The sequence below is a fragment of the Antechinus flavipes genome, chromosome 2, assembly GCF_016432865.1.
Source record: "Antechinus flavipes isolate AdamAnt ecotype Samford, QLD, Australia chromosome 2, AdamAnt_v2, whole genome shotgun sequence".
Taxonomy (NCBI): Eukaryota; Metazoa; Chordata; class Mammalia; order Dasyuromorphia; family Dasyuridae; genus Antechinus; species Antechinus flavipes.
The window spans coordinates 569,536,388-569,560,324 of NC_067399.1; the positions used below are offsets into that span (position 1 = coordinate 569,536,388).

General features: G+C 40.6%; 1 protein-coding gene across 2 annotated transcripts in view; it reads left to right on the top strand.

The window, feature by feature from the left end:
* Positions 1–19,962: 19,962 nt before the first annotated feature.
* The window catches only part of SEMA4B (semaphorin 4B), a 38,283-nt gene continuing 34,308 nt past the window's right edge, over positions 19,963–23,937 (top strand). The window contains exons 1-2 of one of the 2 annotated variants that reach the window (XM_051981099.1): positions 19,963–20,197; positions 23,066–23,122. The gene's annotated coding sequence lies outside the window, so the exon portion shown is untranslated. The remainder of the gene's footprint in view (positions 20,198–23,065; positions 23,123–23,937) is intronic. The other variant, XM_051981100.1, reaches the window with a different exon arrangement.

A 23,937-nucleotide genomic window follows, 5' to 3' on the forward strand; every position in this document is an offset into this window, starting at 1 on the left:
CTAGCAGAGATCTGCAGCAAGATTTGAACTCAGTCCAGTGTGGTGTTGTCTGTATCACTCCCCTCTCTAGGGAATGTGCACCTCCTCTTCCAATGGCACACCAAAAAGTGCGCACTACCTTGTCCAACAGCGGGCACGGGAAGTGCGCGCTACCTCATCCAACGGCGGGCACAGGGAGTGCGTCACATTGTCCAACAGTGTGTCACAGGCAGTGCATACCACCTCATCCAATGGTGGGTACAGGGAGTGCACATAACTTTGTCCAGTGGCAGGCACGGGAATGTGCGCCACCTTGTCCAACTGTTTGACAAACATTCATCAAGAGCTTACTATGTGGAACCACCAGGATGGGATAGAAAGACAGATGTAAAAATTCCCTCCCTGAAAGGAATTTTAGACTCTCCCGGTGATTATCTTCCACTTGTATGGTTTTTATATAAGTTTTTATGTGATTTAATTTTTCAGGGATGTAATAAATTATCTCCCAAATATGGAATAAATTCCAAAATTAGTTACGGCTGTAAATGTATGATGACCCCTAGCAGAATGTCTTATACATCGATCTGATTTCACAAAAACTTTTAAGTAGGACTTCCTGAAACCGTATCACAAAAATACCTGAGCTGGAAGGGACCTCTTAGCTGGAATCCAGTTCTTGCAGTTGATTCCGAGTTGGCTGGTTTCAAGTTCCCTACCCATTCTTGGCCACCATCCCCTTAATGAGGTACTACTTGTCACCCTTCTCCCTAATAGGATAATAAGAAGTCAGCATTTGTTTAGCAGATTTAAGGTTTGTAAAGCATTTTACATATGCTATCTCATTTGATCCTCAAAACAGTACTGTGCAATAGATGTTGTTATGATGCTCAGTTTATAGTTGAAATAATCAAGGCAGACAGAAGTTAATTGATTTGCCCAGCGTCCCACAGCTAGAAGTATCTGAAGTACGATGTGATCTTGGGTTTTCCTGGCCCCAAATCCAGTATTGTATCCCCTGGATCCCTAAAATGTGACACCCACTACTGAATATAATAGTACAGATAGGAGCTGAATAAAAGGCAGTGGATGTAGAGTTAGTCTCAGTCTTAAGTGAGAGTCCTGACTCTGACACAATGTCCCAAATGACCCTAGCCAAATGACATGATTTTTCAGTGATCTAGACCACTAACTGAGGCTATAAATTGCCAGGATGTTGCTGACCTATATTGGTGGAGGGAATTTTCTTCCAGAGTTCCCAATGGTGGTGAAATGAGAGATCTGGTACTTTTCCTTAATCCCTTTGATCTGAATTGGGTGGCCCTTCCTACTTGAGTTGTCTGGCCATGTATTTGGGCTTGGCTTAGATCCAACCACTGATCTATAAGGCCGGCATTGCATTTTTTCAATATATTTTGTACAAGTAGTTTCCAATGAGCCTTCTTCTCATCAATAATAATGCTGTAGTGGCCACTTTTCAGGACAGGGAACTAGAGAGGAGATCAAAGGGTCTTAGAAGCCCATCTCATATGCAGAGCAACTTCCCAAAATAGTTTTTTGGAATTGTCTTTAGAGTCAGCAATATACATTTTAAATATCCTTGGTGGTGTCAAATTTTCCTTTTAACTTGAAGTTAATTTTTGGAAAAGCCAGGAAATATTTAAAACCAAACTGGTCTTTAAGATAAATGATCAAACTGAATATGTTTTAAGCCAAAATGAAGTGTGACCATAATAATGATTTTTTTTCATGTGGTTGACACAGTCTCTGAAGGCAGTTCCAGAAAACAGGAGTTCCTAACATGTTTTAAGCAATTACAATAGTATTGGAGTAAATGCAAGATAATTACTTTGAAAGAAGGAAATAAGCCCTTGTCACTAATTGCTAACTTTATATAACATTTACTATGTTCCAGGCACAGCACAATTATTATTTCATTGAAGCCTTATGATAACTTTGGGAGATAAGTGCTATTACACATTTTCATTTTATAGATGAGGAAATTGAGGCAAAAAGAAGTTAAGTTACTAGCCTAGGATCACACAGTTGTTAGGTGTCTGAGCTGTTAAGTTCTCCCCATCCTTTCCTCCTCCCCCTCTGCTTTCTTCTCTCCTCTTTTAGTTCCCCTGCAGCAGCCCCTTCCCCTCCTTTCCCTGGCTCACTCGTGGGCCCCTCTGGGCTCTACTCCCAGGACCTGGCTGCTTCCTCCCTCTGCAGTTGTGGACATCCTTGCATGGCCAGAGTGGAGGACAGTTGTCCTTTCCTTAGCTGGGTACCCCACTGACGTCAAGGGTTGTAGAAGGGAGAGAAGACACAGTTTCCCAGGCCAGCCTTGGTGAATGCAGGTATTTCCTGACTTCAGGTGCAGTGTGCTCTCCACTTTGCCATTTGACTATTTATTTGTACATATGGTCTTATCTTCCTATATTGAGCCTTTAGTGCCAGAATGCCCTTAGTACACAGTGCCAGGCACAGTGAAGTCTTGCCTTGTAGAAGTTTATACAATCTTGTTGGGGAAATACAATCCTGTCTCCTCGCCTGGCATAGGGACAGGAGTTTGAATCACACCCTTCTTCCAGAGAACAGGATCCCGTGGGAGCCCCTTCCATCTGCAGGTGTTCAATGTGGGTGCAGCTGCAGCCTCCTGGGAAAATCTAAGTGTGAACAAAGGCTCCAGGTGCCAGGGCAGGCCGGCTTTGTCTCTCTAGACCTTTGGGGCCCAATTTCCTGGTGGCTCAGATTGCTCTTGGCCTGAACAACCTAGCTGACCCCTCCTCTGCAATCATGAGGATGCAGGGTTGTTTTTTCCCATTTCATACAAAACAATGTCACTCAGTAAATCCACTGCTTAATTGGATCTTGATCTAGGGACTTCTGCCAATCAGGAGCATGCATATCACACTTTATCTCCTGATGAGCCTCTGTAGTTTTTGGAATAGAACCCCCAGTTTCTCATGGGGACCATGAGACTACGGCACAAAAAGGGACCAGCTCAAAGCCTCTGGTCAAACTTCAACAAAGTCAACAAGCATGTATCTATTAAATGTTATTTGCCAACTGAGGGACAAAGCAGAGAAATGATGGGGATATGACCTCTAAAGTCAGCAAGGTATGAATTCGAGTGTCTTTGACACAAACGTGAGGTATCAAAAAAATCTCTGAATTTTTAAGTGCCCCAGGCCATTCTTGAAGATTATAAAACTCTAGAATAGTTCATTTTTGCATTAGTCTGAAGAGCTCCCTCATCTGCAGCTCCCTAATCAGGAAAATCATAGGTCCAGGTCACCCCTCCAAAAAATCTGTTTGACACATTGCTTCTGGAACCCCCTCTTTTTTGTGGAAGAGTTTTCCTTTCACCCCTGAGAGAAAACATCTACCGGCTTGCCTGGATTCCTGTCATTTGGGAAGAAAATAGATCTCAGAGTCCTTCTGCTCCTTATCTTTCCCAGTCCCTCCACATTCTCCCCATCCTTTCCTCCTCCTCCCCTGCTTTCTTCTCTCCTCCTTTAGTTCCCCTGCAGCAGCCCCTTCCCCTCCTTTCCCTCACTCACTCGTGGGCCCCTCTGGGCTCTACTCCCAGGACCTGGCTGCCTCCTCCCTCTGCAGTTGTGGACATCCTTGCATGGCCAGAGTGGAGGATGGTTGTCCTTTCCTTAGCTGGGTAGCCCACTGACGTCAAGGGTTGTAGAAGGGAGAGAAGACACAGTTTCCCAGGCCAGCCTTGGCTCAGGCTGCTCCCAGACACACATACCTACACATTCCAGCTCCACAGTGCAAGCTCCCTCTCTTCAGATCTGCTACAAAACATAGTCATGTCAAGGCTGTTGTGTTTGTTCTGTACAATGCGTGAAATCCGCTAATTCACAGGACAGACGTGTTTGCCTTTCCCAGGAATTTGTAGTATTCTGGTACATTTCACAAAAGGGACTATTGCAATGAGAGTTTTTGTAGGCTCAACAAATTCATGAGATAGCCCAGGGAAAGGCTTTGCTCGTATTAGCGAGCAGACTGCCAAATTCAGTGTACAAAATCCCCTAATCTTGAATGCTTGCCACAAGCCACAAGTCCTAAACCTATAGCAAATAAATGAAAATAAATGAGAAATGAATAAATGAACAAATAAATATATATGTGTATGTATGTTTATTTATATATGTTCAACTGTGCAAAAATACATCTCAAAAGGGTGTATCTTGGAAAGAGCACTGAATTTAAATACTAACAGCTACTAATAGCTAAATAGTATTTACCATGTGCCAGGCACTGTGCTAAGCACTTTATAATTGTTATCTCATTTGATCCTCACAACAACCGTGAGAGGTAGATGCTATTATTATGCTTATTTTACAGATGGGGAAACTGAGACAAAAAGAATTTCGTTTTATTTTCTTAAGTGACTTGCACAAGGTTACACAGCTGGTAAATATCGATTTTGAATTCAGATCTTCCTACCCACTGAACCACCTTGCTGCCAATCTTAGGATCTGAGACTTAGAGACAGTGAAATTTAGATGTCATCTAATATAATTCCTTTATTTTACAGATGTCAAAACTGAGATCCAGAAAGGTGACTTGCCAAGGTCAAAGAGATCACCTTGTGGAAGGAGGGGGATGCACATTGCTACTTCCTTCAGAGATTAAGAATGGGGCTTTAAACACCATCAGGCATCCTAACTAACATCCTGGAAACCTGATCACCATGACCAGACCTACTTTAACTTAAAGTATGTTGTGAAAAGACTTGATTGCTAAGCAATAGACTTTAATTTGATTTTAGGAATAATAGGGAGTGCTGGAGTTCCCTAAGCAGGGACAAATCACCATGGCAGTCAAGTGGAAGATGGATTGGTGTGAGGAGAAATAGGTGCTGGAGGTAAACTCCCCATTTGATGAGCATTCCCTGAAGGTAAGCCTTCAAGCAGAAGGCTGTTTCTGTTATCCAGGTGTGAGGTGATGGGGGTCTGCACAGGGCGATGACAGTCAGAGAAGAAAAGCAGTATAAACAGATGTTGCAGAGGTAAAATCGGTGGGAGTTGGTGTGGGGGGCATTTTTCAGAGTGTCTGGTGCCCTGTGGTAAAGGACAAGAACTAGAAAGATCAGTTAGTTTCCCAGCAAGGACTTAGAGCTGACCTGTAGTTTAGTCTCTTCGATTTGTAGATAAAGAAGCTAGAGAACCAGAGGGGGGAAGTTGCTTGCTGAGGTTACCCACTTAGCATGAGTAACGGAGCTGTGACTAAAAGCAAGTCTCCTGGCTCTGCATTCAGACAGTTTTCCACTAAATCAGGTGGTCCTGATGGAGCAGTGTTTCTGACCAAACTGCTGAACCCAAGCTGTCAAAATGGGTCAGGGCAAGCTGGGACAAGGAAAACAAATATGGCATGCCGAAGGGTGGGGAAGGGAAGGAAAGAAACCCTAGGTACTTTTCCAAAAGTCAGATGAGAAATTACTTTTGGCTTATCTGCTGCTTTAGATCATCCATGTGACCTCCATGAGTGTGAATACCCAGAAGCTGGGGAAGCTGGCCTGTCTCTAGGGCCTCTCTTTCTGCTGGATCACTGTAACTTGGTTGGTACTTTGGCTACAGAGGACCCTAACCCTAAATTCTGTCTTCCCCTCCCCCCTCCTCAACTCTACTCACTCACCAGCCATTCTAGCTCTGCCAGTCTTGCTGGCTCTGAGAGCTTAGGTAAATTATGTAACTGCCTTAAATCTCGATTTGTCATTTGTTTTTGGTTTTTTATAGCTTTTTATTTACAAGATATATGCATGGGTAATTTTTCAGCATTGACCCTCCTTGCAATTGTTTCAACTTTTCCCCTCCTTCTCCCCACCCCTTCTCCTAGATGGCAAGTAGTCCAATACATGTTAAATATGTTAAAGTATATGTTGAACACAATATATATATATACATATCCATACAGTTATTTTGCTGCACAAGAAAAATAAGACTTAGAAATAAGGTAAAAATAACCTGAGAAGGAAAACAAAAATGCAAGCAGACAAAAACAGGAGTAGAAATGCTGTGTTGTGGTTCACACTCATTTCCCATAGTTTTTTTGCTGGGTGTAGCTGGTTCTCTTCATTACTGCTCCATTGGAACTGATTTGGTTCATCTCATTGCCAAAGATGGCCACTTCCATCAGAATTAATCATCATATAGTATTGTTGTTGAAGTGTATAATGATCTCCTGGTCCTGCTCATTTTACTCAGCAGAAGTTCATGTAAATCTCTCCAGGCCTCTCTGAAATCATCCTGCTGGTCATTTCTTACAGAATAACATCAATTTTTCATTTGTAAAAGGGGATGATCCTTTTATATCTCAGGGCTTTGATGATTATAGGAAGGGAACATGTATGATGAAAGAAAAGTTCTTAGAGCTATATCAGGAATCTACTCTTAGCTTTGCCTTTCCTAATTCTAGTATCTTGAGCAATCTACTGACCTCAGTTTCCTTATCTTACTTTATAGGCCTGAGACTGGACTGAGTGCTGGGGAATGCAAAAAGAAGCCAAGTAACAAAAACAACAACCAAGAATCCCTGCTCTTAAGGAGTGTCCATTCCAATGGGGAATAGATATGTATCTAGATGCATATGTGTGTGTGTAAGTACAATTAGGAGGTAATTTAAAAGGGAAGACATTAGCAACTATGGGACCAGAAAAGGGGATGCTCATCAGTTGGGGAACTGGAAATTGGCTAGATGCCTATTAATTAGGGAAAGGTTGAATAAGTTATATATGAATGTGATGGAATACTATTGAGCTATAAGAAATAATGAGCAGGCAGACCTCAGAAAAAATCTGGGAAAACTTATATGGGCTCATGCTGAGTAAAGTGAGCAGAACCAGGAAAACAGTGTACACAGTAACAAGACTGTGTTGTGTGATAATCAACTGTGATGGACTTGGCTCTTTTCAACAAGGAGGTGATTCAAGGCAAATTCCAATAAACTTGTGATGGAAAGGGCCATTTATATCCAAAGAGAGAACTATAGAGACTGAATGTGGATCAAAGCATAGTATTTTCACTTTTTGTTGTTGTTGCTTGTTTGCCTTTTTTTTTCCTTTTCTTGTGTTTTTTCCCTTTTTGGATCTGATTTTTTGGTGCAGCATTGGCAAATATGGAAATATGTTTAGAACTGCACATGTTTAACCTATATCCGATTGCTTGGTGACTGGGGAGGGAGAGGGAAGAGAGCGAGAAAAATTTGGAACACAAGATTTTGCAAAAGTGAATATTGAAAATTATCTTTGCTTGTATTTGAAAAAATAAAATACTTAAAATTAAAAAAAATAACTAATGAAATCTGAAAAAAGTTACATACTGAATTTACAATATACTTTAAAGAGAAAAAAAAATTATTGAGCTGGTAGACCTCAGAAAAATCCAGAAAAACTTATAGCACTGATGCTGAGTGAATTGAGAAGAATAAGAAAAACATTATATACAGTAACATCAACATTGTGCAGTGATCAACTATGATAGACTTAGCTCTTCTCAGCCATATAATTATCCAAGACAATTCCAAAAGACTCATGATGGAAGATGCCATCCATATTCCGAGAATGAAATATGGAGTCTGAATGAAGAATGAGGCATACTACTTCCACTTTTTTTGTTGTTTTTTTCTTTCTTATGGTTTCCCCCTTGTATTCTGATTCTTCTTTCACAGCATGACTATTGTGGAAATATATTTAATATGATTGTGCATGTATAACCTATATTGGATTATATACCATCTTGGGAAGGGGGAAGGAAAAAGAGGGAGGGAGAAAAAATTTGGAACTCAAAAATCTTATAAAAGAGATGTTGCAAACTAAAATAAATGAGAGAGTGGAGAGAAAAGGCCTCCTTCAGAAGGTAGGCTTTGAGCTGAGTCCTGAAGGAAGACATGAGTTGGAGAATAAGGGACAGATCCTGGAGTACCAGGAACAGCCAGTGAAAAAGAATAGTAACGAAAGCTGCGATGTCTTTTTTGAGGAAATACAAGTAGGACAGTTTTGCTAGATATTGTGAAGGGAGTGAGGTAAGAGAAGGTTGGAAAGGTTAGGAAGATTAGATACCAAAGCGAGGGGTTTAAATTTGATCCTGGAGGCAACAGGAAACCATTGGAACTTTTTGAGCAGAAGTATGAGATGATCAACCCCATACCCTAGAGCAATCACAGTGACAATTCAATGGAGAATCTGGATTACGTTAGGGCGAGACCTGAGACCAGGAGTCTAGTTTGAAGGTGAATGCAATAGTTTAGTCAAGAGGTGATTCGGATCTGGAGGAGGACGCAAGACAATATGAAGGGAGAAAAGGGGACACATGCTGAAGGGCAGAAAGATTTGGCAACAGATTGGCTTTGTGGAGTGAGAACCAGGAGTCTAGGATAATGCCAGTGTTGTAAGCATTCACTTGGAGCTATCTGGGAGGCACTTGGCGGTGGGTGACAATGGCTCAGCAGAGTTGGGGATGGATATCTCAATCTGGGGATTATCTACAGTAATTGAACTCCAGGGAGTGGATGAGATCAGCAAACAAGATAGTACTGAATGAAAAACAAAGGGGGCCCATGAAGGAAGAAAATAAGTGTTTATTAAGTGCTTAGTCTTAAGTCAGGAATTATGCTAAGCACTTTACAATTATTATCTCATTTGATCCCCATAACAACCCTGGGAGGTAGCTGCTATTATTATCCTCATTTTACAATTGAGGAAACTTAGGCAAACAGAGGTTAAGTGGTTTTGTTTGCCTACAGTCACACAACTTTAGATTGACTTTAGATTTGAACTCGGGGCTTCTGGACTACTGATCCAGCATTATATCCACAAAGCTAGCTAGCTAACTGCTTCTGGTGGTAATATCTGATCAAGTCAAAAGACAAAGTTTATATTTAGTAAACATTGTGTGCTACATGTGTGTGTGTGGTTAATCTATCCATGGGTTTCTTGGATAGCCATAGGATAGTATTTGGAATAAGATCTGGAATAAGAAAGATCTGAGCTCATATGCCCAAAGGCTATCAAATTGTGCATACCCTCTGTGTTTCTGCTGGCCTTCTTACCCAAAGAGATCTTAAAGGAGGAGAGGGACCCACACGTCCAACAATGTTTATGGCAACCATTTTTGTAGTGGCAAGAGACTGGAAAATGAATGGATGCCCATCAATTGGAGAATGGCTGAATAAATTGTGATATATGAATGTTATGGAATATTATTGTTCTGTAAGAAGTGATCAGTTGGTTGATTTCAGAAAGACCTGCAGAGACTTAATGAATTGATGCTAAGTAAAGTGAGAAGAACCAGGAGATCATTATACATGGCAACAACAAAATTATGTGATGATCAGTTCTAATGGATGTGGCTCTTTTCAACAATGAAATGATTCAGGCCAATTCCCATAGACTTTTGATGGAGAGAGCCATTTGTATCCAGAGAGAGGGCTATGGGGACTGAATGTGGATCACAACTTAGTATTTTCATTCTTTTTTGTTTGCTTGCTTTTTGTTTTCTTTCTCATTTTTTTTCCTTTTTGATCTGATTTTTTTTTGTGCAGCATAATAATTGTGGAAATATGTTTAGAAGAATTGCACTTGTTTAACATATATTAGATTACTTGCTGTCTAGGGGAGGGGGAAGGTGGGGAAGAGAGGAAGAATAAATTGGAACACAAGATTTTGCAAGGGTGAACACTGAAAACTATCTTTGCATGTTTTGAAAATTAAAAAAAAAAACTATTATCTAAAAAAGAAAGATCCTCAGATCTACTAGTTGGATGACCCTAGTTAAATCATATTTCTGAACTTTAATTACACCCAGCCTTGTCTTCCTACTTCAATCTACTCTCCATACAACCACCAAAGTGATTTTCCTAAAATGCTGACCTGACCATCTCACTCTTCTATCCAGTACATTTCAGTGACGCCTTATTGTCTCCAGTTATTAAATACAAAATGCTCTCTTTGGTGTCCAAAGGCCCCTCCTTCCTTTCTAGTCTTCTGACATCTCACTTCCTATCACATACTCTAGGACCAGTGACAGGCCTCCTGAATGTTCCATGAATAATATAGCACAATTCTCAACTCCAGGCATTTTCTCCAATATCTATAATATATCAGCTCTTTCTCATTTCTAGCTACTGACTTCTTTGGCTTCCTTTAAGTCCCAATTAAAATCCCATTTTTTATAAGAAGCCTTTTCCAATCCCTCTTAATTCTAGTACCTTCCTCAGTTTGTTATTTCCCATTTTTCCTATAACTGCATGTTATATCTATATGATATACATAAATATATATAGTTTGCTTTGTGTATTTTTGCTTTCATGTTTTATCTGTTTATCTCCTATAAAAAGTTTGTTTTGTATACATTTGCATGTTTTATATTTTTCTTATTACTCCTATATAGTTTATTTTGTATATATTTGCTTGTATGTTTTATCTACTAATTATTTCCTAGTTTGTTTTGTATATTTTTGCATGTTGTATCTGTTATTTTCTTTCTCTTATATGTAGTTTGCTTTATATATGTTTGCATGTTGTGTAAGCTCTTTGGGGCCAGGGGCTCTCTTTTGTTATTTTCCTTTCCCCCTCCCCTGCATCCTCAGTATTTAGTACAATACCTAGTAGGTTACTCTATAAACATTTATTGATTGATCTTTAAAATGGACATAATACCTACGTGCCTCACCAGGTTTTTTCAAGGCTCAAATGAGATCACATCTGTAAAGTTTCATACAAATGTATATTCAAATAATGGGAAACTTACTATATCAAAATCTGTTTTGCCAAAAAAGAAACTTGAAGGTTGATCCCATCCTGAATACTACTGTCATCACTATCTTTATCCACAACAAGCTCTTCTGTTCCTTATACCCACACCACATAAGCTATAAGAGAACAAAGGCCGTCCCCAGGAATAGATTTGGTATGTAGGGTTTTCCTGAAGGGAACCTTCAAAATCCCATAAGAGAAGTTTTAAGGCAGTTTTTACCAGCTCTGTTTTCTATTTTGTTCATTCTCATTAAAATGGGAGTTCTACATGAGAGACACTGAATACTGGGGGATTGAGGCAAAGGCTATTAACATTGGGAAGGGTTTCTCCGGAACATTACACACAGATTTCTGCAAGGAATAACTTTATTGAGGAGGATGGTGTCCTACCTCAAGAGGAATTTGGAAGTTTTTGGCTGTTCTTTGCCTTTTTTCAGTGCCCTGGAGGCACTCCTACGCTAGGTATGAACCCAGTTCCAGCTGGGCAGAAAATGGAAATCTTCACATCATAAATCCCTATAATAAAAAGAGTTTATTAAGCCTTCATAGCATTTGTTGTTCCTTTCTGCTAAATGGATCAGAGAAGAAGGGAAAGAGAATGACCATATAATAATAACTGATATTTAGTTAATGCTTTAAAGTTGAAAAGCAATTTACAGACATGGCCTCAGTTGGTAGGGAGGTACTATCATGGGAAACTGAGATTCAGTAAGACTGTGACTTGCTCTTGATAATAGAATAATAATTTGAAGCTTTCAAATCCAGCATCTTTCTATTATCCAACAAAGCTCCATAGGATAGACCACACATTCTTACATGTATGTTGTTAAGGGAACTTGGTTATGTTGACTTTTTCAAAAGTTGTGGGCCCTCGGCAGAGGATAGTAATCAAAACTTTTAGTCACTGCAGGTAAAAAAAAAAAAAAAAAATTAAAGTTATATGGGTGATCCTCAATTGTTTTTATGGAACAATCACACAATAAGAATTTTGGATCAATGGCTTTAAAATTCCTTTTTATCTCTAAAAATCTCCAATCCCATGACTAAGCAATCCTTAAGCAACCTATCAGCTGTAGCCACCTGTGGTGTTTCCCAGAGCAGGAAGAAGGTTCAGATTTCAGGTAGGATTTTACTATAATGGACATTTCACACAAGAAAAAAGGAGAGTTGAAATGACTTGTTTATAGCTCCAGTGTCAGTGAGTCAGGACTAATTCATACTCTGGAGTTTCCAGGCCGTTAACTTCTCTGACTGGAGCCGTGACTCATGGTCAGTTCATTGCTTAGGTGGGGGCTTGTTGTCTTGCCCAGCCTAAGCATGGATCATTACCCTCTCACACAGAACACACACACACACACACACACACACACACACACAACCTTGTGTTTGAGAGGAGGTGCATGTTTATCCACCTCAGAGCGGTGGGATGAGTAGATTTTTGGCCTGGGGAGAGTAGCACTAATTAGTACTATCAGCTATTCCATGTTTCAAAAAAAACATACAACCAAATTGAAAAACATTCATTCCTGTATACAGACACACACACCTCCAATCATATGACTAAAGTTCTTGTTTATTATTATAAACAAGTTAATTTGGGGAGGAAAAATGATGTCCTATCTTCTCCCTGCCCTCACTTACCAAATACACTGTTGGGTTCAGGTTTACAAGGTTACTGGGTACCTGAGATTCTTTTACTAGTTCTCTCTGGTAGAGATAGAGAATGATTAGGAAAGAAAGTGTTATTTTCAAGGCATTGATAAATAGATCATGGATTTAGAACTGGGAAGAACATTTAATACATCTCCCTCATGCTCTGAGAAGTTGACTTACCCAAGTTAATAAGGATAGTAAGGGTGTTTTGAACTTAAATCTTCTACCTTCAAATATAGCATTCTTTCCACTGCCCCTTTAATAATGATGTCTTATAAAAATAATTATGTGGGCAGAAAGCAGTCAAAATCCATTCTTTAGAAAAAAATAATTTTGTTCAGTCACTTATTGTTATCAACTCTATCAAAAATTGGAACAGCAAATTGTACATATTAGATTTGCACTTTCACGTCCACAGCAAAAGGAAAAGAAAATAGAAATTGACCTGATAATTTTGTTGGATTTAAGAGGAATAGCAAATTGTACATAGTAGATTTGCTATTTCAAATGCAATTTTTTTTTTGTATTATTATACTATGTTATAGAAATGCTTGTTCTATTGCATAAATTTAAAATAAAATAAGTCCATGTGAAAAAATGTAATCACTGTGATATAGTGAAAAGAAAATTGTAGTGGGAAGGAGGAGAGCTGGCTTTCATTTTGGTTCTTCCACTATGTGACCCTCAGCAAATCCTTTTCCTTCTGTGAGCCTCCGTTTTCTCATTTGTAGGAGGAGGGTTGACTAGTTAAAAAGAGTTGGTCCTTATTAAGTGGCACCCACAAACATGAACACGTGCCAACATAATTACCCCACATAAGTGTTAGGTTTGTCTGCAGTCAAGAGCTGACCTTGGCAGGTTGGGTCAGCTTGGGCAATGGGACTCAGTGATGTGTGAGCCAGGGTTTGTGTCCAGAGAACCTAGGTGAGGCTGTCTTCAGGGTTGAGTTATGTAAGAAGAGCTTAACGCTGGTAGTGCTCAGAGAGCTGGTGTTTGGCTAGGTGCCCGGAGAACAGAAGGAGAACTATTGGAGCTAAGGGAGTTGTTGGGGTGCCAGAGGCTGATTTTCCCTTTAAAGGGACAGTCGTTTTAGTTTCACATTCCAAAGGGAAGCTCCCTGTTGGGTATTTAATAAATAGCTCCCTATTCACAGCTTGTCCTGATGACTACATTTGGAAGGAGGGGACATGGAGAAGAGTTTTTCTTATTTACAGCATAATATTTAGCCCCTTCAATCCTCAGATATTCAAATGTATCTATAATCTTATCTATTTGGAAGCTCACCTCCAACAATGTATTAAGTGACCTATCCTATCCCTGCCTGACCATCCTGGATGGTTCTGGTTTACATCTTCCTAGTTCAAGATGGGAAACTTTGCTTTTTCCTGACATCATGTTATCCCTTTGACATATGACCAGTCCATCTTTTCTTCCAAGTATATATGTCTTTGAGAACATTTTCAAAGTTCCTTGTGGATTGCCCCTACAGCATATCTCTTCATTGCTCTCGCTATGATATTAGTTTTTAAATTTTAATAGTTTTTATTTTTCCAAATACATGTAAAGATAGTTTTCAACATTCATTTTTGTAAGACTTTGTGTTCTAAATTTTTCCCTCCATCCCTTATCTGCCTGCTCTCCAATAGAGCAAACAATCTGATAGAAGTTAAATACGTGCAATACTTTTAAATATATTTCTATATTTATCATGTTGTACAAGGAAAATCAGATCAAAAGGGAAAAAAACAATGAGAGAGAAAACAAAGAAATAAACAAAAAAGGTGAAAATGCTATGCTTCTGTCCACATTCATTCTCCATAGTTCTCTTTCTGGATGTGACTGGCATTTTCCATCCCAAGTCTATTGAAGTTCCTTTGAATCACTGCATTGTTGAGAAGAGCCAAGTCTATCACAGTTGATATACTAATTTTTAATTCGTTAAAGATTGTTGCATTCTGTGCCTTCCTTACAGCAACATGAATAAAATGTTTAATTAAAAATACTGGTCATTGTTTTCATTGGAAAGTTGGAATAATTAAAGGAATTTCACAAGTTCTTGGAAGCAATCCAGCTTTCTCCTCAACTCTGACCTAAACTCTTTGCCCTTCTGTATTATCTTTCCCAGACAGACATTAATGAACAAACTCTTCAATCTGTCCATTCAGATGCAGTGCCAATCTGAGCAGTAGGCATTTGTTCATCCACTTAGTCTTTCGTGTGTGATTGTCAGGCTTTGAGTGGTTTTAGCTCTCTTTGGAGGAGCTTTATAAAGTTTTTCCACTTGCTGTAGTCAACATGTCATCTGCAAACAGGAACTTCTGAAAGAGCGCACCATTTACAGAGAATTTCTCTTCAACTTGGACAGCTCTATCACAATGCCAAAGACAAATGAGTGCTTTTGACTAGCATATATCTATCTATATATCTATCTATATATACCCCACCTTATGTCTATGATAAGAAGGTCAGTGAATAAAGGCATTTTTTTTTTTTGTATATCATTGAGAGAATCTTGAATGACTTTGACATATGGTTAGAAAATAGCTTATTGGAAAGGGTCTTTAATATGGCTTTTTAATCTGCTAAATTTTAAAAAAATTAGTCAACAATAGGTACTGTAGAATTTATATTCTGTATATCTTTCAGTCAATTGTGAAATGCTAAGAATGTCGTCTGTTGCTGAAACAAAAATCTACTTGTTCTCTGTTGTTCAGTTGTGTTTTATTCTTTGTGACCCCATTTAGGATTTTCTTGGCAAAGATACTAGAATGATTTGCTACTTCCCCTTTAGCTCATTTTACAGATGAGGAACTGAGGCAAACAAAATTAAGTGACTTGCCTAGGACCACAGTTAATAGGGTTCACATTTGAACTCAGGTCTTCCTAGCCTTAAGACTTTTTATCAATCTACTTACTGTACTGTCTAGCTGCTTGCTTGTTCTCTAGTAATACATTTTGTATAAAAGGAAAAGTAAGTGTGCTGGTTGCTAGTAGTTTTGTTTTTTTGGGGAGCAAGATATTTATAATATCTAAGATTGTTTTTTACACACTATTAATAACTTCCCATCCTTTAGATACTTTGCATATTGATTCTTTGGTAAAACTTTACAATCATACCTTTTCTAACATGGATCTCCTCCAATACACTTGACTCTTGTAACTGCTTTTCCTATCTGTTCTCCTTAATGTCATTTTTACCTCCCCTACAAGTACATCCAAGACTGTGGAATTAATATCTAAATATGGTTGTTCTACTCTTCTTGATGGTGAAAAAAGTGTTACAGTAAACATTAAAGATCTTTTCCATTTCTCTTCTAATGGTTATTCTTCCATTTTTGTCTTTTAATGCCCCCAAGATGACTTTGAATCTTTTGCAAAGCTTTCTTTAAAATGGTTTTACTTTCTACTGCCCATAAATGTCCATTCTTCTTTGTAAGATTTAACAAAAGAGTTTATACCGAAAACCTGTATTGCCTTTAGCAATTGTCTCAGTCCATTTGGCAATCAAGTCATACATTTGCTGACTAAGACATTTTCTGGCTTTTAAAAAAAATTTTTCTTGTTGCAGTGATAGATTTGCAACAACTAAACCCCTGTATAAAATTGTAATTGGTTTTTATTTCTGTTGTCCTCATTGCTAATAACTTGTTTAAATAGTTTGAGTTATTTCAATTGTATACTATATCTTTTTCTCAAAATTCTTTCTTCTTGCTTTTTACTACTTCTAATCTTTGCCTTGACAAGTCAGTGGTCTGACTGTACATAGACAGCTGATTCAGGTATAAATCCTGTATTAATGACAAGTCTTTTCCTGTCTATTAAAATATAATCTATTTCCTTTTGGTGATGTTATTTGGTGCTCACTGGGTCAAACACCTTCACTTATTTTCTCAAAGAAAGTGATCATGCTTCCGGAACCATGCTTTCTCATCAATTTCTCATCATCCTCTTTTCCTGATTAATACTGAAATCACTATTAGAGATTATCTTGACTTAATTTTAAAGATCTTATCCAGTTTAGTGTCAAACTTTTCATCCTTAGCAACTGATGTCGATGTACAAGATGCCAAGAATTTTGTGGTGGTCCTTTAGTGGACATGTAAATGAATCCCAGGAAATTATGTTTCTTATTTGCCTTTGAACACAAAATAAAATCAACTCCATTAAGCTCTTTCTTTGCTTCTATAGAGAGAGTACTTATGATCTATTCTCCCAGTTAGCAGCAATGTCTTTTCTTCTTCTGGTTTTGTTTGTGGTGAAAAGATTAATACTAGTATGATTCAATTCCTGCAACAAAATGTCCACTTGTTGGATACTGAACATTTTGTGCCTCTTCAACAAATAATAATTTTTTAAAAGCGTCCTCCAATGCAGACAATTTTAAAGGAATAGGCAATTTTACTTTGTTTTTATAGGATAGTGAGGTGGGAATTAATATTTCTTTTATGGGATGATACCTTTGTGATAATTCCTTTTTCAGATCTCTTATGCAGAAGATATCTGGCAGAAGCATTGCAATATAACATTTATATTCTGCTCTACACACATTGCATTTGTACTCTCTTTCTTCATACTGCTACTCTTATTTCCATTTTACCGAGGTGAAAACTTAGTGATTTACCCAAAATCACATAGCCAGTATAGTCAGTCTTTCCCACTTCCTGAACCTCTACCTCCAAGTCCAGCCAAATTGAGATGAACAGTAAATTTGGGATCAGGAAAAATATGGTTTTATCCTTCTTTATTCTATAGCCTATAGTCAAGAAATCAAAATACCCTGAATTTCAATTTTCTAACCTGTAAAATGAAAGATGATAATAACAGCTAGCATTTATATGGAGCCTATTGTGTGCAAGGCACTGTGCTAAGTGCTTTACAAATATCTCATTTCATCCTCAGCAATTCTAGAAGGTATTATGATCTTCATTTTGCAGATGAGGAAATTGAGGAGAAATGACTTGCTGAAGGTCACACAACTAGTGTCTAATGTTGAATTTGAATTCAGGTCTTCCTCATTTTAGGTTCAGGGCTCTCCACAGTACCACCTAGCAGTTCCTTTGTTGATCTAGGGAGCTCCTGATGAAAAAGTTCCTTCTTCCCTCTACCCATGCGGATAAGAACTTGCCCTGCTCGGGGCATAAACTATATATGTCCCTGGTAGAATCTGAACCCAATTCTTTCAGACTTCCATTCTGAAGATCTGGATTTAAATCCTATCTCTGAAATTTACTGCTTGTGCAATCTTGGGTAAATTACTTAATTTCCTGGACCCTTGGCTTCCTTATTTGTAAAATTAGGGGACTGGATTTGGTGACCTTCAAGTCCAGTCCCCTAATTTACTGTGGACTGTGTTTTAATCCTGCCTATGTCCCAATCTATGTGACCACACAGAGTTCAGAATTCAGCTATAAAAGAAGAGGGTTGAATTAAATGACCTCTAAAGTCCCTTCCAGCCCTAGATTAATGATATAAATGGACTCTGCCATGGCCCGCCTCAACGATATTGAAAAATTGTTTAACCATTAAAATGCCTTTAATTTCTCCAGCTATAAAATGGACATAGTCTACCAGCAGGATTGTTGGGAGGGGTATATGACAAATGGTCGTATGGCCTTAAAACCCTTTGCAAACATGAGGAATGATCCTGCCAGATAGAAGTGAAGAACCATGAGGATTATTGGTAAACAGGCAGTCCAGAGACTGGGTGTCTCCAAACACTTAAATCTCTGTCGTGCTCAGGGAGAAGAGTACCAAGAGCTTAGCTGTAGAAGTGAAAAGGGCTGGGAATCCTCCAACTTTACAAAATAGCAGCTGTAATTCCAGCCAGTCCCACTGACCAGCCAGTTCAAGCCACTGACATCTCAAACTGGTTGTTACCGGAACTGCCCTGCATGTTATTACCTACTCAGAAGATAAAGGACAAGGACACACAGAACCAAGTGTCTTATCTAAGGTTATTGGGCAAATCATCAGTAAGAGATTGTTTTAAAAATCATTAGGATCAAGGAGAGGAAGGGATCCCAAAGAGCATCAACCCCAGAGAAGTAAAGCAATTTAATATATTAAATGACATTTTTACACAGCAGGAAGGAATTCTGTGAGCATGGCAGGCTGGCCGATCTCCATTAGAAAGACCAGGATACTAGTCAAGCTTCTGAAAAGCACTAGCTTTGTGAATCCTGAGCCTGGTTAGCTTTTTATAATCAAAAACTGCCAAAGAGTTGCCAATCTGCATTTGCAGAGGATATCTGTTATACCATAGAAATAACAAATCCACATCAAAAGTAAAAGAAACTACAGTTGAAATCAAGTCCACACCAAAAGGAAAAGAAAATAGAAATTGACCTGATAATTTTGGTGGATTTAGGAGTTGTACTTAGCAGATTTGCCATTTCAAGTGCAATCATCTTTTTTATTATATTATGTTAAGCAAATCCACAACAAAAGGAAAAGAAAATAGAAATTGATATGATAATTTTGGTGGATTTAAGAGTAAAATCAACATACTATCTTATGGAAATGCTTGTTTGATTCCATAAATTAAAAAAAAAAACAGCGCTTTGAAGTTTACAAAGTACTGTATGTGATCTCATTTGAGTCTGGCAGATGACTATTACGATAATTTGAAATTCTCATTTAAAGATGAGTAGAAAGTGTTAGATTTTGGATTTGAATCTGCGGTCTTCCTAACCTCAGGTCCAGAAGTACCTGGATGCCTCTCCACCTGTTACTTCAAAGGGCAAATGAGTTTATTGTTCATTCTGCGTTTTTGTGACTGGGGACTATCGCACTCCCACACTGTTCCTGGGACTTTCTTGGTAAAGAGTGGTTTGCCATTTCCTTTTCCAGTGAATTGAGGCAAATATAGTGGGGGAGGGGGGGTCACATGGCAGGAGGTGCCTGAGGCTACGTTTGAACTCGGACCTTCCTGACTTCAGGTCCCGTGTGCCAACCTCTCCAACCACAAATCCAGAGGTCTTTTCCATTCTTACCAAACTTATTAATGTGACCCAAGAATTGCCCTCCCCGACGTCACTGGATTCACCTTTATTCTCAGGTCCCGGGTAATGGAAGCGGGGTGGAGCGGGGAGGGCAGGTGGAACCCAGGGGAAAACCGAAGCCGGCTCGTTTGGCCAGTTTCTTTGGCTCCCGATGGAAGCGACCCACAGACGGGCTACGGCACGAAGAAAAACCCAGGACGAGGGGCACGGAAAGACCCGCAGAATACAGGCGAGCCAGACCTGCGGCCGGGAGCCAGACCTGGGCTGCTGAGATTCAGCGCCATTAGCTTGCCTCGCGTCCTCGCGTTTGCCCTAAACCCCGTTTCTCCCTCAGTAACTAGAAGGCGATTGAGGATCCCCGAAAGGCGCGCTCCCCCCTCTCCCCTCCCCCGCCCCAGCAGGAAAAGCACTTCAGTTTCCAGATAAAAACTGGAACGCTGACGAGGTAGTAAATCCGAGGAGAGGAGAGAGCCAGAGCCACCTTACGCATCCCGTAAACAGAGAAGGGGTGGAGCCTTGGCTCGGGGCCCTGCATTTCCTGGGACCCACAGGACTAGTGGGTGGAACAGCTACAGCCAAACTCCTCTACAGGGACAGGAAGCAGGGAAGGCGCTCCCGAGACAGGAGTCGGTGAATGCTGAGGGGAAGCCAAATTCTCGTGGATTATCCAAAGAAAGGGGCCCAGCGCTCCCCCCGAGCAAGGGGCTGGCGTGGGGGGAGGGGCAGACGGAGGGGGCTTCCTAGCCGGGCCGAGTCTCCGAGGCAGGGAGAAGACCCCGCCGACGGAAGCAGCTTCCTCCTTGATCAGGTACTCTCTTCCTGGGAATGGGGGGAGGGGTGCAGGTCCGGAGAACGCCTGGCCTTTCCTCCGGCTGCAAGGACGGAGAAAAAGCCCGTCTTTCAACTGGGTGGCTCTGGGCTTTCCCGGAGACTCCAGCATTTGGGGAGTGCATCCAGTCTCCTAGTCCCCCCTTTCTTCTAGCGCCCGCCCCTCCCGCCCCTGGGCTGCCAGCTGCTCCCTCCTCTGTCCCAGCTCTGATTTCGCTCCAGAGGACGGGCTGATTTAACGAGGCTGCTAGCCCGCAGCTCCCTTTCCCTGGGGCCTCTCTGAAGTGGAGACCACCAGGGGGGCGATCCCCAGCAAAGGGTGGGTTTAGGCAGGCGGGGTACTCTGTGTGACCCAGTTGCTAAGGCAGTGCCTGAGGCTGGTCCCACGTTCCCATGGCAACCGGGGGCCAAGCTCCTAATCCATTAGAACAGAGCTTTGTACCAGGATAGTGAGGCTGGTCAAGCCAGACGGGGCGCTTGCCTTGGGACGGAGCGGTTTTAGAGGGGCGTCCCGCTGCTGAGGCAGGCGCGGGACTGCAGTCTGGGTAGACGAAATCTACCCAGGGTGTGCATATATACGTTCGCTGGTGTCTGTCTCCAAAAATGGCAGAAATGGTGGGGAACTGGCTGATTCCTGCCTTCCTTGAGCTTGGGTGGAAGAGTGAACTTTGGGCCTGGACGTGTGGACACAAGGTGGGGATGAATCTAGGGAACAGTGCTGAATTCCAGGAACGTAGATTTCAGTCTCGTAAGGAACCCTAGAGGTAGCTAGCTAGTCCAACCCCCTCATTTTATAGATGAGAAAACAAGACTCAGAGATTTCCAAGGCTAACCAAGTACAATAAATAGTTACCTAGCCTAGAGAGCCAGACACCTGACTCACCTCTGAGCTTCAGTTTGCTCCTCTATAAAATGGGAAGAATAATATGTACCCTAGGACTTTACAGGGTCATTGTGGGGAGAGTAAGTGAAAGTTCTTTGTCAAGCATAAAGGACCACGTCAGCAAAATGGAGTGTCATTCCTTTTCTAATTATGGAGAGCTCTAGGAATTCGTTAATATTTCTTGCTTGTATTGATCTGCTGGGGTTTAAGTAGTTGATGATAGGCTATATCCCCCTGGGGAGAGATGAGGATACCAGAATATCCTGCAATGAGCCTTCATTTTTACTCTTCAAGGTGACACCTTTGGGGATAGCCGAAAAAAGAGGGGGCATTCCTCATTCTCCCTAGTGTGTTGGTTCCATGCCCAAGGACTTTTGCTTGAGTGCAGTGCTAAACAACAGAGCTCTTAATAAATCCCCAGAGCAGCCAATCATTTGGCACTACTCAAAAATGCCTGGAGTTTCCAAAGGCACTGAGGCTGCATTTGTATGGGCCAGGAAAATTCCTTAGTTGCCCCGAAGCAGAGAAGTTGGATTTCAATACCCACATTGTCCTTATGGTATAGAGTTTCCATGTTGTTGTGGAAAGTGCTTTTGTAAACCTTAAAATGCTGCATCAAAGTAAGTCCTTAGTTTTTCCTAGTAGTGGTAGGTGATGGTGGTGATAGTAGTACAATTTCTTTTGAAAGGTTAGGGGTGCAGCAAGATAACTGTATGTATACATATATTGGATTTAAATGTATTTCAACATATTTAACATGCATTGGACCACCTGACAGCTAGGGGAGGGGATAGGGGGAAGGAGGGGAAAATTTGGAACAGAAGGTTATGCAAGGGTCAATGTTGGAAAAATTACCCATGCATATGTTTTGTAAATAAAAAGCTTTAATTTGAAAAAAAAATTAAGGGTACAATAAGGGAAGAAAGCAAGGAATATTCTGTGGACCATTCTAAAGTGACTCAGAAACCAAAACAGCTCAGGAAATGGGCCTAAAGCAGCATTATTCCAGCCTGCTTAAAAAGTTTAATTGTATTTTATCTTGTTTTGTTTTTGAGTCATGGGAACATGTGCTGATGCAGCTCTGTAGGAAAAAGGTCTTCAAATTTCAACCTCTTCACCCAATCCTACCTAGTTATTAAATATGATTAAGCTTAATCCACAAAACTCTTGGGACCCTCGATGGAAAGAATACTCTGACACATCCTGATCTCAGAGATTAGAACAAAAACTGAAATGAATAGGGAATTATAGATCTCCAGAGATCTTAGTGGACTGTGTTTTATTGTAGAGAGATTTCTAAGATCATAGATCTTCAAATCATAAATTTTAGCACTAGAAGGGATCTTAGAGATCATTGAATGCAATCTCCTTCTTTTATAATAAGAAAATTGATGCCTAGAGAGATTTAAGTGATTTGTCTGAGGTCCCACGGTGATAGAACCAGGATTTGAACTCAGCTCTCCTATCTACAAAGGGTCGCTAATGAATAGAGTTCGGGTCTGGAGTCAGAAAGACATCTTCCTGAGTTCAAATTTAGCATCAGACACTAGCCGTATGACCCTGAGCAAGCCATATAATCCTGTTTACCTCAGTTTCCCCATCTGTAAAATGAGCTAGAGTAGAAAGTGGCAAACTGCTGCAGTTTCTTTGTCAAGAAAACCCTAAGAGAGTTCAGGAAGAATCAGACATGATCCAAAACAACTTTGTCTTTGTAGCCAACATTTTCCTGTTCTACAAGCAGAAGTATAATGATGCAATTTGGGACATAATCCTGATTATACTTAAGCCTTTTTGCATATGATAGTTTGGGTGTTTGGGGGGAAGGAATTCCCTGAAGGACAAAAAGCGATGTGTCTTATTATCCTTTTCACATATTAATACTTTGTGGTGATGGAATGCATTGCTTTGCCTTGCTAGGAGAAAGTTCAATTCTCACTTGACTGACAGAATTTTGTCTGGTTTCAGCAGGTAGTGGATAGACCAAGGAAGTAATTACAGAAATTCTTCTCTGCAGGAAGAAAGGTAAGATTCTCCAGTATGTCTACTGCCTTCCCTCTCTCCTTCCCTCCTTCCCTTCCCCTGCTTCTGAATAGCTTAGCTGGATCCTTGTGAGATGAGAACATTTGGAAAGATGGGTGTGAATGTTGGATAGCTCCAAAGGACATCTATCCAGTGCATCTTTTTTCCCTTTCTCACTTAGTCCAGATTCAGGACACCATGCAATGCTAATCCATTCAGAACTCACTCTTGGGAGTTATTCGGCCCCAGATGCGAAGGCTGGATGGAGTGCCATTTCCAGGCAGCATAAGGGGGTCTGGAGCACCGCTCTTAGGCCAGATACTGCTCAGACTCAGTGCTTTGGTTAGGGTACCTTCACACAGGGAGAATACCTTCCCCCTTGCTATTGGAGCCACTGTTTTGGTGGCAGCAAATGGGTTGGGAGAGGGACATTCCTGCTCTGAGGGTCAGTCACCATGGAGAGTTCAGGGCTACTGCCTAGCCTTCAGAAATAGAGGAGATAAATGGCAGCCTTCCCTCCTTCCAGTGCCCTTGCCCGCTCCAAGGCCATCCCAGAGAGGGCAGAGCTTTCTCTATTGATTTGTGTGTTACCCAAGAACAGGTCTTTTCTTGGGATAACTAAAGCCACAGTTTGGGTGACCTAAGGTGACTGAGAAAACCCAGGGGTCAGAGGACCCCACCCCCTCTCTGTGAGTGACTGTGCTGCCTGGGGGGGGGGGGGGGATGTAGGAAAGGACAAGTTGACAGTGGGAGGGAACTTGGGGATCAGGAAAGGCACCGATTGGCTCTGGAGTTGTGGGAAGGCTGGGCTCTGGTGC